Source organism: Pseudophryne corroboree, chromosome 6 (assembly GCF_028390025.1).
Source record: "Pseudophryne corroboree isolate aPseCor3 chromosome 6, aPseCor3.hap2, whole genome shotgun sequence".
Lineage (NCBI taxonomy): Eukaryota > Metazoa > Chordata > Amphibia > Anura > Myobatrachidae > Pseudophryne > Pseudophryne corroboree.
The window spans coordinates 565,973,704-565,988,038 of record NC_086449.1 but is presented as its reverse complement, the minus strand read 5'-3'; the positions used below and the strand labels follow the sequence as shown (position 1 = coordinate 565,988,038).

At 44.1% G+C, this 14,335-nt stretch overlaps 2 pseudogenes; one reads left to right on the top strand and one right to left on the bottom strand.

Annotated features, from left to right (window-relative positions):
* Positions 1 to 7,047: 7,047 nt before the first annotated feature.
* LOC134936919 (5S ribosomal RNA) lies at positions 7,048 to 7,165 on the bottom strand (annotated as a pseudogene).
* Positions 7,166 to 9,799: 2,634 nt separating this feature from the next.
* LOC134936918 (5S ribosomal RNA) lies at positions 9,800 to 9,917 on the top strand (annotated as a pseudogene).
* Positions 9,918 to 14,335: the final 4,418 nt, after the last annotated feature.

Below are 14,335 nucleotides of genomic sequence, written 5' to 3'. Positions count from 1 at the left end.
ATAGACTAGTTTAAAAAATGTTTCTCCTATAACTACTCATTCATCTGTATATATCATGACAAATGTACCATGATACTGGTTGGGAATCAGTGCTGTAGGTCCTCGTTTTAAGCTATACTTGTAATGGCAATTAGGGTTTAACCTGAGAGGGCACCTGAATTTAAGAAGCTGGTAGTAACTGCTCATAGTATATGTAAATGCAGATGGAGATTGCTGATGATACATGGGAAGAATGGAGATGTGAGGAAGAGGAATTGGGCTTAAAGCTGCTGGAGTCAGTGGTGAATTTCCTATTAGGCACATGAGGCATGTGCCTAGAAGCGGCACTTAGATGCTTGTGTTGGTACTGTCAGCCCAAAATGTACCAGTCACCGCCAGGGGCATTTTAAGGGAGAAGGGGACCTACGTGCAGCCTCCATTGCAGTCCCCCTCTTCTCCAGAAGCTAGTAGAGTCTACTGCGCATGTGCAGGTCTCCTGGAACATGGCGCCCGCACCTTGTTCCCAGGGCCATCTCCAATGTGCATGTGCAAATCACTCGGAAATGGGCACTGCCCAGCAGGGCCGCCGCGGGACTCCGGAGGGGTAAGTATGGGTGCAGTGTGTGCAATTTGCCCCCCCCCCCTCCCCGACCATTATAGAAACACCTATGATCACTGCACAATATTTCCATTGTGCTGTACCATATGTCATGTAAATGGGTAGAACATGCACATACTGCCCCTTTAAGCTGTCCTACGTAGTAAATATGTATACATACAGTAATTAAAAATATAAAAATTACGTAGTGGCTTTTTTATTATTCTATTAAATTGACTATCATCAAATGATAGCTTATATCCAATCAACGAAGATAATAAAATTGGGCAAGATTATTAGGCGTTACTGTTGTGCCTACGGACGCCCTCACCCCAATGTCCGTCCCTAGCTGGAGTATGAAGTAAACTGTGTGATGAAAGTTGGGATGTCGTACTGAACCAAGAAGAGAGAACAAAGGAAAGCTTCAGCCTCTCCCGCTCATCTGATACTGCCCCTTACTTCCTCAGACATACACTTGCTTCATTCATCCTCAAGCAGCCCTAACTTCACCCCAACTACCACCCAATATCTGTCCCTCCTTTTGTCTCCAATCTCCTTGGGATGATTGTCTATCTCTGATTTATCCCATCCCTCTCTTCCTACCAGAGCTGGATTAAGGCTCTGAGGGGAGGCTAAAGAGCAACATTTTGGATGCAGGGATCAGGTTCTTGTGAGTGAGCAGGACGCTATTAAATGTAAATGGGGAATTATTTATTCACCTAACTTCTACCTTTGACACAGTTGATCACTTGTTTCTCCCTCAAACTCTCCATTCCATTGGTCTCCATGAATCTGTCCTGTCTTGGTTCTCCTCCTATTTCACTAACCATTCATTTTCAGTTTTCTAACTCTAACCCCAACCCCCACACCCACATCCCTACTTCCTTTACCTTTAGGCATTCTCATATATGTGCCCCTTCCCTTTTCCCTTTACACCTTTTCACTTGGAAAACTTATCAGCTACTTTGATCTTCAATACAATCTGTAACTGCCATATAATTTCTTCAAGTTGTCATCAGAAGTTGTCTGCTTAGTTTATTATTTAAGTCTAAAACATCTATTCAAAAACATAGTGGGATATTTATTAAAGCTTGGAGAGAGATAAAGTACCAGAAAATCAGCTAATTTCTGCCATGTTACAGGCTGTTTGAAAAATGACAGGTGCTGATTGATTGATTGATTGATTGATTGATTGATAGTTAATCTCTCTCCACTTTATCACTTTCCAAGGCTCAAATGCTCGAATGTACTAGAATGTAGACTGGATGCAAAAATTGTCATGTGATGTCAGTGGTCAGAGACCTCTACATCACTACTGGGGCCAGGGGAAATCTGTTCTGCACATGTGCAGAATGGATTTCCTCTTAAACATCAGGGAATGGAGCATTAGGGCACAGTGGCATAGATGACCATGACAGTGACAGCACATCGCAAATTAAATGGTTAAACATGGCCAAAAATGAACTCATCATCTTCCCCCTTCCAGGGCTACATCCTCAATCTTTCTCTCTCTGTCTGTTGACAACATCTTCCATCATCTGGCCATTTCTCAAATCTGCTGCTTGGGTGTCATCCACAACTCCTCCCTATCCTTCACCCCGCACATTCGATCTATATTTCATTCTTGGGGCCTGAGTTCGGCCAGCCGAACTCGGATGTTTTTTTTTAAAGGGGCAATCTCTTACAAGGCATGGTTTTGCCTTGTAAGTGATTGCCCCTTTAAAAAAAGTCAGAGTTCGGCGGGCATCCCACATGGCCACCAAACATGGGTGGCATTACATCCCATCCCTGTTGTTTCCATTTCTGAAACATGTTTAAGATCAGTCCTTTTCTCACCGCCAATCCCTTATCCAAGCACTTAACATCTCACGCCTTGACCTATGTAACCTCCTCCTCTGGCCTCCAGTAACTTTCCTTTCCTGATGGGATGTAGTTAAAATGCCACCGGACGGGATCCCGGTGTCAAAATACAGATGCTTGGAATCCTGAATGTTCTTTAAACGGGACGCACTCATGTCCTGCCGTCGGGGGGAAGGGGGTGGGGTGGTTAGGGTTAGGCATTAGAAGGGGGGATAGGGTGCAGGGACAGGAAGTGGATGGTTAGGCACCGGGGGGGGGGGTAAGGGTTAGATACTTACAAGGAGATGTTAGGGTTAGGCACCAAGTGGGAATTGGCTTAGGTTTAGGCAGCGGGGAAGGGAGGGTTAGGCACCACCTGGGAGGGTAAGTGTTAGGCATCACCTGGGAGGGTTAGGGTTAGGCACCCACAAGGGAGGTTTAGGGTAGGGGGCAGGTGAGGGTTAGAGTACTTTCTGTTGGGCTGTTGGGATTGAGATGGACGAGATACCGCTGTCAGTATTCTGACTGCCAGCATCCTGTCCATTGGTATATCATACCGAATCCTTCCTTCCAAAATGTCATGAATGCTGCTGCCATCTTGTTTTTCTGTCTAACTGTTGTGTGTCATCTCTCCCCCCCTGATCACAGCAGTAAATTTGTTAGCTAATGGGCAAAACCATGTGCACTGCGGGGGAGGGGGGAAGATATAACATGTGCAGAGAGTGTTAGATCTGGGTGGGTTATTGTTTCTGTGCAGGGTAAATAGTGGCTGCTTTATTTTTACACTGCAATTTAGATTTCAGTTTGAACACCCCTCACCCAAATCTAGCTCTCTCTGCACATGTTATATCTGCCACCCCTACACTGCACATGGGGGGTAATTCCAAGTTGTTCGCAGCATGAATTTTGTTAGCAGTTGGGCAAAACCATGTGCACTGCAGGGGAGGCAGATATAACATGTGCAGAAAGAGTTAGATCTGGGTGGGTTATTTTGTTTCTGTGCAGGGTAAATACTGGCTGTCTTATTTTTACACTGCAATTTAGATTTCAGATTGAACACACCCCACCCAAATCTAACTCTCTCTGCACATGTTATATCTACCCCCCCTGCAGTGCACATGGTTTTGCCCATCTGCTTACAAAATTCCTGCTGCGATCAACTTGGAATTACCCCCATGGTTTTGCCCATTAGCTAACAAATTTGCTGCTGCGATCAGATCTGAATTAGGCCCTTTGTAAGCAAGTCACAAACTTTTGAGACTTTGATCAGGAACACTGACATGTTGGGGGACGCCCAGCACAGGGCTGGTCCGCCCTGCATGTCTGGTCCGACCCCCGTCGCAGAAGTGCAAAACACCGCACAGCGGCGAATCCTTTGCACTTCAGGAGTAGCTCCCGGCCAGCGCAGTTCCTGCGCGCTGGCCGGGAGCTACTCGTCGCTGCCCGGGTCACAGCAGCTGCTCGTGACATCACTCAGCCACCGCGGCCCACCCCGGCACGGTCCGGCCACGCCTGCGTTGGCCAGACTGCGCCCACTAAACGGCAGCATAACGCCGCCGTGCCGCCCCCTCCCGCCCAGCGACCGCCTCTTCCTGTCAATCAGGCAGAGGCCATCACTGGGCTCCGACAGCCGTCGGCTGTCAGCCATGCGCCGACGCACTGCGGCGCCGGTGCATGCGCACTTCAGACCTGATCGGCTGCTGTGCAAATTCGCACAACACCGATCAGGTCTGAATGAGGCCCTATGTCCACAATATACTTTCACTTTTAAAGTCCTTGAGTACCAACTATTTTTCATATACTGTATAATACTGTATATGGGGTCTGCTGGGGATATTGGGGTTGGGTACGTGATGCCACTGGTCAGAATACCGACAGCAGCATCCTGACTGCCATAATACTGACATTTTGAATGAAAACTATTAACCCTTGAAATTACTTACCCCTTACCCTAACTCTCCCTCCCCAAGCCTAACCCTAATCATCCCCGGCATAGTATCATTCAGGCTGTTGGGATTCCTGCACGAGTATTCTGAATGCCAACATCCCATCCACTGGGATGCCATCTACATCCCTTTAATTGTATGTGTACCAGGGACGTGCCTGAGGTAAATAGCTGAGGAGGCACTGACTAGCACCAGAGCCAGATTTACACGCAATATATGAGCCAAATGGTACATCTGGGCATTATACACAGGTGCAGTGGTATATACATCTGTGCATTATACACAGGTGCAGCATTATAAACTCCTGGAAATTTAGTGATTTTTTTTTATCAAAGATGTGCGGAAAAGATAGGCAGGTGGGGCACTGTCTCACCTGCCATAGACTTTTTACTCCAGAGTTTTGGATTTAAAAATATTAGAATAATGCAAAGAAGATACATTCTTTGTATTTTTCATATACTTATACAGTAAAATTCTGGCACAAAGGTTAGTATGACAGGAAAGGCTCTGTCTCACCTACCTCACCCTACCGCACGTCACTGGTGTATATATACATATATAGCACACTAATTGTATGCTCCTTATTGTGCTCCATTCCCCCATCTGTAAGTTCATTACCAATCCGCATACTGAGACATCGGAGGTCATTCCGAGTTGTTCGCTCGCAAAGCGATTTTAGCAGAGTTGCTCACGCTAAGCCGCCGCCTACTGGGAGTGAATCTTAGCATCTTAAAATTGCGAACGAAGTAATCGCAATATTGCGATTACACACCTCGTAGCAGTTTCTGAGTAGCTTCAGACTTACTCGGCATCTGCGATCAGTTCAGTGCTTGTCGTTCCTGGTTTGACGTCACAAACACACCCAGCGTTCGCACAGACACTCCTCCGTTTCTCCGGCCACTCCTGCGTTTTTTCCGGAAACGGTAGCGTTTTTTCCCACACGCCCATAAAACGGCCTGTTTCCGCCCAGTAACACCCATTTCCTGTCAATCACATTACGATCGCCAGAACGATGAAAAAGCCGTGAGTAAAATTACTAAGTGCATAGCAAATTTACTTGGCGCAGTCGCAGTGCGGACATTGCGCATGCGCATTAAGCGGAAAATCGCTGCGATGCGAAGATTTTTACCGAGCGAACAACTCGGAATGAGGGCCATCCTTCAGTGTTTTGCTAGATGAATTCAGTGGTGCCCTCCAGTGGCCGCGCCCCTAGTCAGCCACCTAAAGCTGCCTAATGGTAGAGCTGGCCTTGGGTGCTCCACTGACTCCGAAAGGTCATAACCCACCCACTGTGTTCATATATGAGCAGTGTGACCGTATTATCAGTTGCGAAAAAAGTAAAAAAAATAAAAATATGTAGAAGTAAAAAAAATAGATTATTTTAAGTTTGTACAACCTGTGTGAACTGTACCCCAATGCGTTTTGTTCACTTGACGTACATATATAAAAGCAATTTGTACCCTAGGGCGCTGTATCCCAGTGCACTTTGTTCACTTCACGTAAAAAGCGGTCTGAGTTGCCAGTGGAAGAAAGTAAAAAATATACTGTCTAATTTATTTGTACTGATATCCAGTATGCTATACCATAGTGCGCTTTGTTCACTTCATGTACACAATACACATACACATATAAAAGCGGTCTGACTCCATCTTGCACCCCTTTTCTTTTCTGCCACTGCTGTGTGGCAATGTTTCATAGATGTGCTATAAATTGCCATATGTTTGTGCGGCTGATCTGTCACTTAGGGATCTATTTACTAAGCCTTAGATGGAGATAAAGTGTACTACTATGATGAGTGTGAATCCGCACCAGTATCATATAAGTGTGTAAATATAGGGATGATAAGGTAACCAATATGTGAGCAGTTAAGGGGGGTACTCACGGAGCGATATTCTAAGCAATCTGACTAGATTGCTTAGAATATCGGCAGGATCGCTCCGTGTGTAGCCCCTTCGGCGATAGCGATGCGCGGCCCCGCACATCGCTATCGCCGCTGCTAGATTGGCCTGCATGCAGGCCAATCTAGCGGGTCGCTCACTTCACCCGCTGGGTGAAGTGAGCGGCCCCCCCGTCTCCCCCCGCACGCTCAGCACAGATCGCGCTGTGCTGAGCGGCAGGAGAGATGTGTGCTGAGCGGTTCGCTCAGCACGCATCTCTCCTTGATCGGCCCGTGAGTACTGGGCTTTAGCAAGACAAATTTAGAACTGCTTATCGATTGGTGGTGCTCCCAGAAATTTGTAGATGAACTACATTGAAAAAAGAGAAAAGACAAAAATCCTTTTTTGGGAGCACTCTTGAAAAATGTATAGGTGTGATAAAGATAGAGATATTGTAATTAAAACTTAACCTTTAATTGATCCTTGTATAAAAAATGTAATAAATAGAAAAATGACAAGCAACGATACTCTTAATAAAAGATCTTGTTGACCTTTTTAACAAATGAGGTACAAGGTCGTTATGTAGGTGAAAATATATGGGTATACCTTGGATAACTGTATCTGTTATAGTAAGGGACAAAGAAATGCCAGCAAATGATGGTCAAATCTGGGGATGGTGTCTGACTGCGGATGAGGAGATGAAGAAGAGAAGAGGGAAAGGAAAGAGAGAAAAGAAAAGAAAGGGAAAAGAAGAGAGAGAGAGAGAAAGAGAAAAAGGAGAAGGGTGGAGATGTTCTCCTTGGAAAATGGCCCACTGCACCTGGTATTCTCAGGAGGTTTCCCTTCCTAATACTGACCAGGCCATATCTGCTTAGCTTCCGAGATCGGACAAGATCGGGCGTATTCAGGGTAGTATGGCCGTGGGCCGTTTGTTGAAGGAGAAGAAAATTCCTCTTCTGCTATCTGTACTTTACATTGAATCAGAACTGTTAATAGTCCGAAATTGTATTTCCAGATGAGAGAGTGTGTGAAGAGAAAAAGTGGGAATTTGAGACCAGCGTTGTGAGAGAGACAGGAAAATGAATTCTGAATATGAATTGGTAAGGATTGTGGGATCCTGTCTTCTAATTAGTTGTATGGACTGGTATTGTTCTAATGGAAAGGCTCAACAGGAGCTGGATGCTGGCTGACTTTTTACAATAAAAGACAGTGCAAGCATAAATGAAAAAAAATGAAGGAAAAAAAAATGTAAAAAAATGAAAAAAAAATGAATAAAATGAAGGAATGAAAAAAATGAAAAAAAGAGAAAAATGAAAAAAATGAATGAATAATTTGATAATTGATAAAGATTGTGTCCTGGACTTGATTGATAAATAATTGATAATTAACAGACAATTAATTCAAAGTACCGAGATGACAATCCTTGTAGAAGCCAAACTGACAGAGCTATGATAGCAAAAGTATGCTCATCAGAAACTTGTTGATTAATAAATAAATAAGTGAATAGACAATGTATTGATTGTTCTGAGAAATTAAATAAAAAATTGAAGATTGAGGGATCCAATTAGGGCAATGTAGAATTGAGGTGAAGCCGCTGAGTAGTGCACAAATGGGTTCATTAAATATATAAAAATTAATTCATTAAAGGCAAGTTCATAGCAGAAACACCAAAAAACATAACAAGAAAAAATTAATTGAGCTCAAGGCTGGCTCTAAAAATTACTGAAATCTTAATAGAGGTAAAGTTAGACAATAAATTAATTTGATTGGTATTGACAAATTAGGTACATATATAAAGAGAGACACACTTTAAAGCTCAAGGCTGGCTCCAAAGCATTTGCTGTGGTCCCTATAGTGATTAATAAATAGATATCAGGTAGTCATCCTTGGTATAGGCGGAGAATGCAAAATTAATAATAAGATTGTGCCTGGTGGCAGAGTATACTAATGCCTCAATGCTGTACTGTTATGCAATACTTGGAGGGTGCACACTGTGCCAAAAGCAAGGTTCATGGGAGAGGAGTAAGCAGGTCCCTAGGCAAGTAATGTTCAATTGCCATGGTGGTCTAGTGTACTTTACCCCCACCACTTTGGTTAGTGGTGTCTGATGTTGGCGTCTCCCGGAGTTCTCCGCTGTGAACGATGATAGCCGCGGCCGCCCGCTTCCGGATCGGGCGGTAACGCGATGACGTCACTGAATGACGCGTTGCCCCGACGTACGTTTCACCTTACGAGGCTCGTGATCAAGCCTCGTAAGGTGAAACGTACGTCGGGGCAACGCGTCATTCAGTGACGTCATCGCGTTACCGCCCGATCCGGAAGCGGGCGGCCGCGGCTATCATCGTTCACAGCGGAGAACTCCGGGAGACGCCAACATCAGACACCACTAACCAAAGTGGTGGGGGTAAAGTACACTAGACCACCATGGCAATTGAACATTACTTGCCTAGGGACCTGCTTACTCCTCTCCCATGAACCTTGCTTTTGGCACAGTGTGCACCCTCCAAGTATTGCATAACAGTACAGCATTGAGGCATTAGTATACTCTGCCACCAGGCACAATCTTATTATTAATTTTGCATTCTCCGCCTATACCAAGGATGACTACCTGATATCTATTTATTAATCACTATAGGGACCACAGCAAATGCTTTGGAGCCAGCCTTGAGCTTTAAAGTGTGTCTCTCTTTATATATGTACCTAATTTGTCAATACCAATCAAATTAATTTATTGTCTAACTTTACCTCTATTAAGATTTCAGTAATTTTTAGAGCCAGCCTTGAGCTCAATTAATTTTTTCTTGTTATGTTTTTTGGTGTTTCTGCTATGAACTTGCCTTTAATGAATTAATTTTTATATATTTAATGAACCCATTTGTGCACTACTCAGCGGCTTCACCTCAATTCTACATTGCCCTAATTGGATCCCTCAATCTTCAATTTTTTATTTAATTTCTCAGAACAATCAATACATTGTCTATTCACTTATTTATTTATTAATCAACAAGTTTCTGATGAGCATACTTTTGCTATCATAGCTCTGTCAGTTTGGCTTCTACAAGGATTGTCATCTCGGTACTTTGAATTAATTGTCTGTTAATTATCAATTATTTATCAATCAAGTCCAGGACACAATCTTTATCAATTATCAAATTATTCATTCATTTTTTTCATTTTTCTCTTTTTTTCATTTTTTTCATTCCTTCATTTTTTTCATTTTTTTTTTCATTTTTTTACATTTTTTTTTTCCTTCATTTTTTTTCATTTATGCTTGCACTGTCTTTTATTGTAAAAAGTCAGCCAGCATCCAGCTCCTGTTGAGCCTTTCCATTAGAACAATACCAGTCCATACAACTAATTAGAAGACAGGATCCCACAATCCTTACCAATTCATATTCAGAATTCATTTTCCTGTCTCTCTCACAACGCTGGTCTCAAATTCCCACTTTTTCTCTTCACACACTCTCTCATCTGGAAATACAATTTCGGACTATTAACAGTTCTGATTCAATGTAAAGTACAGATAGCAGAAGAGGAATTTTCTTCTCCTTCAACAAACGGCCCACGGCCATACTACCCTGAATACGCCCGATCTTGTCCGATCTCGGAAGCTAAGCAGATATGGCCTGGTCAGTATTAGGAAGGGAAACCTCCTGAGAATACCAGGTGCAGTGGGCCATTTTCCAAGGAGAACATCTCCACCCTTCTCCTTTTTCTCTTTCTCTCTCTCTCTCTTCTTTTCCCTTTCTTTTCTTTTCTCTCTTTCCTTTCCCTCTTCTCTTCTTCATCTCCTCATCCGCAGTCAGACACCATCCCCAGATTTGACCATCATTTGCTGGCATTTCTTTGTCCCTTACTATAACAGATACAGTTATCCAAGGTATACCCATATATTTTCACCTACATAACGACCTTGTACCTCATTTGTTAAAAAGGTCAACAAGATCTTTTATTAAGAGTATCGTTGCTTGTCATTTTTCTATTTATTACATTTTTTATACAAGGATCAATTAAAGGTTAAGTTTTAATTACAATATCTCTATCTTTATCACACCTATACATTTTTCAAGAGTGCTCCCAAAAAAGGATTTTTGTCTTTTCTCTTTTTTCAATGGAGATAAAGTGGCCAGACATAAAGTACCAGCCAATCAGATCCTAATTACCATGTCACAGGCTGGGTTTGAAAAATGACAGTTAGGAGGTGATTGGCTGGTACTTTATCTCCGTCCACTTTATCTCCACCTGAGGCTTAGTAAATAGACCCCTTATAGTAAGTAACCAGGCAACCGCTGCACCCTTTGGCCTAAATGGGAAGAAAACAATATTGTGAGCTGTGTGGTGGTCAAAATTGACTGGAAATGATTGGAAATTGATGTTGAGGTTAATGATACTGTAGGAACAAAAAATGCCCAATTTAGGTGACTTTAGCTTTTTTTGTCATTTTTTTAAAAGAATACAAAAAAAAAAATTACAAAACCAAAGCCAGTCACGATGTATAGGCAAAACCGAATTAGAACCAAAACCAGCAAAGATAGTCCAGCGTACATCTCTGCTCAGGGCCTGATTAATAGGCTAATACAGAAGTGGCCATCCCCCTTCCTCATCCCACACTACCAATTTTTTTCGCTCATATTCACATACAAATCTGTAATTATGTGTCAAAATTTACCACAGATTCAATTATTGTTTTCTGATACAAATTGTATTTCTTCTTACTTCTTCAGGTCTTCACAGCAGGCAGCCAGGAGCATAAGCCATGCCGTTAGCTGAGAGCTGAGAGTAAGTATCGCATTAGGGCAGCTATCAGCACTGGATTTGTTGTTATCTACCTGCATATTTTAGCCTGGGTGTTAGTGACAGACAGGGCCCACCCTCTAGCATCTGTCTCCTCCATGGCGGTGGCCATTTTGAGAGGGACATTTAGCAGATTGACATGCGGACGGCTAGTACGCATGTCAATCTGCCTGAATCAACGGTGGCACCTCCGCAGCCCTGTACATCCAAGCCTCCAAGGTGGCTGCAGGGGTGGTAGTAAGTAACGCCACTGCCTCCCATCCTTCCTCCCAGTTTATCCTGCAAACATTCACCTCTCCTCTTAGTATGGAAGCTCTCATGGACATTGTCCTCTGTTCTCATGTGCCTCTCCAGCACCATCCTTGCTATCAGTGCTCCTTGTCCCTTGCCTCCTAGGGAGCAGATGTATTACGTTTGGAGAAGTCATAAAGAAGTGATAAAGCAGTGATAAGTGTAAGGTGATAATGCACCAGCCAATCAGCTCCTAACTGTCATTTTTCAGATCCGTAATGATTGGTTGGTGCATTATCACCTTGCACTTCTCACTGCTTTATCACTTCTTTATCCCTTCTCCAGGCTCTATGCTATCAATTTCTTTGGCACCAAGACCTTTTCCTTTGGTTGGTGTCTCCCCTTGCAATTTCCCATATCCAAGTGTCGGGTATTTCTGAAAACAATTAGAACAAAAGGGTGTGCTCCATAGGACCTGTATCTGTTAAAAAGTTTTTATTTTGACAGTTTTCACAACAGAAGCTCACATACCAAGAATGGCGGTCAAACCACCGTAAGTATACTCAGCTCAAATCATATAGCATCACAGGTCAAAAGCAACCGCTGCCCGCAGCACACAGCCGCCCGGACAGGAGAGAAGAACAGCGCAGCGTCACGGGGGGAGAAGGAGGAGGAGGGAGGTGGAGGAGGGAGCCGCAGCAGCGCTGTTTCATTGGTTGAGGCGCTGCTGCTGCTGTCCCTCTGCTTCACTATAGGCTGTTTTCCGCCGCTGTGAAGCGGATCCCAGCATTCACAGCGGCGGAGAACAGCCTATAGTGAAGCAGAGGGACAGCAGCAGCAGCGCCTCCACCAATAACACAGCGCTGCTGCGGCTCCCTCCTCCACCTCCCTCCTCCTCCTTCTCTCCTGCCCGGGATCTCTGCCAGAAGCTGCACCGAGGAGCCTGAGCCAGCGGAGAGGGTAAGTATAATTCTTTCTTTCTTTCTTTCTTTCTGTGCAAAAAGGGGGACTGTCTGCCGTAATGTGTAAAAAAGGGGGAATCTGCCTGACGTAATGTGTAAAAAGGGGGAATCTGCCTGCCGTGATGTGTAAAAAGGGGACGCTGTATGCCGCAATGTGTAACAAGGGCACGCTGTCTGCCGTAATGTGTAAAAAGGGGACGCTGTCTGCCGTAATGTGTAAAAAGGGCACGCTGTCTGCCATTATGTGTAAAAAGGGCACGCTGTCTGCCGTTATGTGTAAAATGTGGACGCTGTCTGCCGTTATGTGTAAAAAGTGTACGCTGTCTGCCGCTATGTGTAACAAGGGCACGCTGTCTGCCGTTATGTGTAACAAGGGGACGCTGTCTGCCGTTATGTGCAAAAACTGCACGCTGTCTGCCGCTATGTGTAAAAAGGGCATGCTGTCTGCCGTTATGTGTAAAAGGGGGACGCTGTCTGCCGTAATGTGTAAAAAGGGGAATCTGTCCGATGTAAGGTGTAAAAGGGTCTCTACCTGGTGTAGTGGTGCTACTGTGCGGCGTAATTCGAATAATGGAGACTACTGTGCACAGTTTTATGAATTGGTATTATTTTGTGGCCCCACCCCTTCCCCACGAAGCCACGCCCCTATGTATTTTTGCGCAACCCTACGGCACGCACTGCCCCTGTTTTGCATGCAGGGATGGGGCTCCGATGCCGTTTCTTGCACACAGTGCTAAAATGTCTAGTTACGGCACTGTTGCTAGGTATCCATTTCTCTGGCCCTGAGCAGGTCCCCCTCGCCAGATCCTCTCCAGGGGTGAGGGAGTGGACTTGGATGGGGGGGGGGGGGGGCAAAGTATTTTGTCGCACCCGGGCCCCCCGCTCGCTAGTTCCGCCACTGACACACATATATATACATTTACACACATGTATATATACATATCAAAATATATACACATGCCTACGTGTGTATTTGTGTGTATGTATGTGTAGTGTGTGTATGTGTGTATGTGTGTATATATATATATATATATGAGTCTGTACGAGCCGGCACTCCTTGTCTGCAATAGCAATGTGCATCAGTGCCCTCCAGTTACCACATTCCTTCGAGAAGTTGGAACCAAAATACAGTATGAACCATGGGGCGGCACTCAGACGACTGAATAAAGAAAACAGAGACTCCACAATAGTGGATCAATGTTTCAGAGTCCTTTACCTTAACTCTTTCATCAGGATGATAATATAGAGCACATACTGTATCTGGAACACCCCCCCCCTATAAATGCTGCGTTTGCCCTGTAATCCCCGCTATTGTGATTGCTCCGGCATGACAATTAGCCGCAATTGAATACCCCCTGTAGAGCAGCAATGATGCATGCGGGAAATACATCCCAGCAACATAACAGGGGACATTTGAGCAGCCTTTAATAGCTTCATATATTTCTATTGACGGATGGTGCTCAGTGGTAAATCTGTTTCCGTACATCTCCAATGGTTTGGATCTGCACATGTCCAGAACCAAGGCTGTTGTTCCCCAAATGCTGCAGTATGATTGACATGCTGCTGGTGCTTGGAAGAAGTGACGGGGCAGCGACATGCAGAGTTACAGAAAACTGAGGCGTGTGAGCTTCACTTGCTACAGCAGCGTCAAATGCCTGGTTATCCTGAGTAACCTGAGTGTTACTCAGATCACGATGTTCACTCAAGTGATCCGATGTTTCTTCATCAGATGCAGCAGTGAATCAAAAAAGCGGTCAGGAGGTGTCTATTTACACAAGATGCCTCCTGTGACATTAGCATATTATCACACAGCTGCTGCATACCAAGACTCAGCGACTGTGTGTATTGCGTCTGTCGCTGAAACAAGTACCTTTCACCACCACTCACTAAAATTAATCTTTATTTATTGAATATGTGCATGTCAATTTAAAATAGACTGTAATAGTTAAATAAATACAAAATAATAATAAAAGCAAAGTTATTAAATTAAAGTACACTACAATATTAAACAACAAATGCCCTCTCTTAGGGGTCTAATCTTAGGGGTTAATGTGTGCAGCGATGTGCAGCTACACACGTCACCACTAATTATAATAAATCTTATTAGAG